The 4,594-nt window shown below is 36.5% G+C and overlaps 1 long non-coding RNA gene across 1 annotated transcript; it reads left to right on the plus strand.

The window, feature by feature from the left end:
- The first annotated feature begins 397 nt into the window (after positions 1-397).
- On the plus strand, positions 398-1,411 carry LOC114478864 (uncharacterized). Its single transcript, XR_003675913.1, has 3 exons — positions 398-530; positions 594-794; positions 1,194-1,411. It is a non-coding gene; the product is annotated as an uncharacterized LOC114478864 (long non-coding RNA).
- Positions 1,412-4,594: the final 3,183 nt, after the last annotated feature.

Raw genomic sequence — 4,594 nt, forward strand, 5'->3', positions numbered from 1 at the left:
ACAGAACCATATAGAAAGAGTTGCGACAACGGAAGTCCAAAATCCTTCACCGTCACGTGATTCATGTAAGACTGAATTCGTCACTGGCGGCCCATTAAATCAATTGACATCACTGTAATTTTTGGTGGCGTCAATAACTGCATTATTGACAATATTTTCAACATTGTTGGCCTATTTGAAACTTCTGTGTGCTTTCAATCTCACTTAGGGCTTCTAACTTCCCCTTCCCTCTACCGTGATCATAATTAGCTGAGTTTATTCATGATATTTACACCTAGGAGAAACTCAAAGATTCAAAAATTCAATCCATAAATTACCTTTTTGCCTAATGTGGCAAGAGGGAGTTGCTCTCCCTACCGCAGGGGGGCAGTATGGCCACTAAGTGATTAGTGCACTGCACATAAATGCACCCAGCTGGCCTCTTCTTCTCTCTCCCTCTTCACGGAGCTGGTGCGTGTGTGTGCGTGTGTGGGGTGTTTGACGTGTTTGACGCTGTGTTGGTGTTGGTGTGGAGCCATGTGCATAATAAGGTAGGCATGCTCTGGTTTTCAATCCTCTGGGCGCTGTGTTTACTCCGGTTCCCTCCGTTGTAGTGATGTGGTGTGGCTGGGAGCGGAGCTGCTTCCTGGAGTCTGTGTGGGTGCGCAGGACTAAACCCGCAGGTAGGGCGTTGGATTGTCTGCCTTATGGTGCGATGAGGATGGTCTGAGGAAGCTATTTGGAACTCTTTCCCAGGCCTGAGCCACATGTTTACCTCCTCCTGTAGCGTGATGCACTAACCTGATATCCGGGTTGTAAGTATGATTTCAGCCCTAAATGTGTATTTTTTTTTTAATTATTTTATATTAGTTATTGATTTGTTTGTTTTACAGTGTTTACACATTCTGAGTCTCTCTGACGTCACTGTTGGTGTCTGTGGCTGCTTTGGTTCAGTCCTGTTGTGCTCCTGGGACAGCGGATGGCCTCCATTGTTTAAACTCACACTAAACGTTGATTTGTCATTTGTTTTCATTATTTTTGTTCCCTATAAACCAGTGCGTTGAATTATTGACGTAATCATTGTTCATTTCTTATTTTCCATTTGTTGCTTTGTTTCTATGTTATTCGGGTTGGGTTATTGTCTATTTTTGTTTCTGGTGGTATGAGGGCCGCCATTAATGCATGTGTTTAACTGTTTTCTTTTTGTTTGACAGGTGCTGGGGGCCTTTTGGCAACAGCGGATCCGTGGTGGTGGTGGTGGTCCCTTGTCTTTCACTTTTGGTTTGTTGTGTAGTTTGGATCCTCTCCCTTTTTTGTTACCGCTGTGGTGGTAAGCCCCAGCTCTGTGTTTTTCCTTTGCAGGTCCTCAAACTATGGATTTTCTTATTTAGTTTGTTTTACGTATTAATAAAGTCGTTTTAATTGATTGGAATCACGCTCTCTGCCTGTGGGTTTTTATTCTAGACTTTGTGCCCATCTCGTGGAAATGTATATCCTGGGGTGCAGGCCCCCAGGTGGTGTTGTCCCCATAAACATTGCCACATTAAGCTTGCTGTTTAGAAATCTCAAATATACTGCAGCAGTATAAATTCATAGCAATATCACAAAAATTGCTTTCTTCATTGTTTAACGTTAAATTTATCATCCTCGCTCGTACTCCAAAAATCCATTCATTTTTCACTCATTACTGTACAATCATTTGTCCTAAAGTAATATTTAATTCATTAATTGAATTTACTACAGCAAAAATAATTGAAGTATTTATTTTGTTTTTATTTCAAACTTATTTTCTGTAATTTCACGCCATATCCTTACCCGTTATCTCCTATTTATCCCTTAATCTACTAGTTTAGCGGGGGATAATCCACTAACATGCTTTAATGCACACGTTGATGATAATATCCAATATGATTATTTAAACGTCTTACCGTTCAAAAATGCATCACAAACTCTCTCCCTTCTGTGGCTTCAATAGGCTTAATCAGTGAACTGCTTACTTCAGGGGAACGAATGCAAGTCTCCATGAGCCGCCATTGCTGTGAAAAAACTGAACCATTGGAGTGAACGGAGTTGACGCAACTCCCTCCCTTTCTCGATGGCTCTGGTTTGATACAGTGATTAAAGTTGAGTGTAAAGCCGGTTTCATTTTGTCCCTTTAACAAACTGAGACCACAGGAGAAACCTCCCCCAAACACCAATTATTTCTTTACATCCAGAGGGTGGATAAATATTCAACAGGAGAGAAAGTAGTAGGTATCAGATCACTAAGAAAAAAACAACTCTAGTCTGTCATGTGACACCAGCCCAATACACACTAAAGCTTTGGGTCAATTTTTGAAATGCCCTTTGGGTAAAAAAAAAAGTGTCAATTCAGGAAGATTGTGGATTTGAAACCTTTGATGCTGAAAGGTTGTGTTGGGGTCAGACCCATGGATAGGAAGGAAACCAGTGAACTGGACCTGGAGAACTTAAACCTAAAGAGACAAACTGGAGCCACCACAGCTCCCTTTATAAGGGCTCATTGTCAAGGTAAAACACTCTTCACTAAGCATATGTATGACTACAGTCTGACTTCATGTCCATTTATGATCAATAGATCTCGTACATGCAGTCGGATCAAATAGTTACCTTGATATCATACTCATAAAATCAACATGAATATCTATTTCTGTTGAAATTGCATTACATAATTTGTAGATATTGAAGGTTTTAAATAATTAGTTGGGTGTTGATTTAACCATATAATCATTGCTAAAACCATTGCTGAAGGCAAAGACAAGTGCAGCAGGTAAACATGTCCTGTTTCAACATTTTGTTGTAATTTTCCACTCTGAGCTATTGCAGCCACTCACTTTTTTCCCTAGAATGGTCAAGGTCAATGCCATATATGGCATTATTGAAATCTTTGTGTAAACAGTTAAAAACTCACTTTCTGAATTACTTGAGATATCATTTGTAACATTGTGCTGTTATTTAATAAGATGTTGAAAAGATTATAACGGTTCAACCACACTCTGTCTGTATTATTTATTGGATTCAGATTACACACAGTCACAGTGACTGAGGAACAGATGACGTAAGTGAAAAGTATAAATTAGCCCTGCACATGAAGTCTGGGCTCTTCCTCTTTGATTTTGCTCAAGACTCTGTTGTAGGCATTTTTCTCAGAAGGGTGTGGTTGAGCCCGAGATCTCGTATTGAACTGCTTCCACAGAGTAATCCACAGAGTTTTATCTATTTTTCTGGGAGATTATTTAATCCCCATTAATGAATATGTATAAAGATTGCATTGCTATTCAAGAAATGACAACCACTATGAAACAATGATTAATAAGCTTGATTCCCAAACCAAACAAAGATTTTTTATGCATAGAAAATTGGAGGCCAATTACCCTCCTAAATATTGATTATAAATTATTCTCACTTGTTTTTGCCAAATGCTTAAAAAGAGATTTTGGAGAAATCATAAATGAAACACAGGTTTCATGTCAAATCGACACATCAGTAATAACATTAGACTGATATTGGATTTGCTTGATTATTATGAACATGTGAACTCAGTTATAGTTTTTCTAGACTTCTACAAAGTGTTTGACACACTGGAACATCCATTTATATACAAGATTTTAGATCTCATGGGCTTTGGGGAAAGTTTCATTTCAATTGTTAAAATGCTTTACAAAGATATAAATAGTAACTTAATGATTAATGATCTGTTCGTCAAGGTTGTCCAATTTCACCATTTCTTTTTATAATCGCAACAGAATTCCTTTCATTGCAAATCCTAAACAGCTCTAAAATTGAAGGTTTATCAATATTTCAAAGAGGAATTTGAATTACACAATTGGCGGATGATACGGTTTTGTTTTTAAAAGATAAAAACCACATTGAACCAGCAATACAATTAATTACATTTTCCAAAGCATCTGGCTCACATCTCAACATAGGTAAATATTAATATTAATAAATATTACCCATACATGATACAGACAGTGAGAGTGTATGTAATATACCATTCAAGAAAACTGTCAATTACTTAGGAATAGATGTCACAAAAGACTTGATAACTAGACAACAAAACTTTCTTCTCCAGTTTAAGAAAACACAACATATTCTGAATATGTGGCTTCAACGTAATTTGACTATGTTTGGAAGAATTCTCTGAACAAAAGCTGAAGGTATCTAAAGACTAATATATCTTGCTTTATCTCTATTTGTTCAGGAATCAACGTCTAAAGAAATTAACAAAATATTTATTAACTTTACTTGGAAAAATAAAAAGCACCATTTAAAAAAAGATATATTTTCAGGATCAAGGAACTGTTAAATTTTATTGATTTGAACTATACTTTTAAGATTAAATGGATAAAGGAATGTCATAAAACTCTTAACTCTATCTGGTATTTTATTCCAAATAATATCTTGGTGGTCTTCATTTTTACTCACTTGTAATTATAATATAATACAAATTACCATTAAAATTATGTACATTTTATCAACAGGCTCTTCTAGCTTAGAAAATGTGTTACTCTCACAATTTCTTCCTGCACAAATCTATAATTTTAAGTAATGAAAACATTACGATCAGAAGGAAATCAATATTTAGACAAAACTG

This window comes from Gouania willdenowi, chromosome 17, assembly GCF_900634775.1.
Source record: "Gouania willdenowi chromosome 17, fGouWil2.1, whole genome shotgun sequence".
Classification (NCBI taxonomy): Eukaryota; Metazoa; Chordata; class Actinopteri; order Blenniiformes; family Gobiesocidae; genus Gouania; species Gouania willdenowi.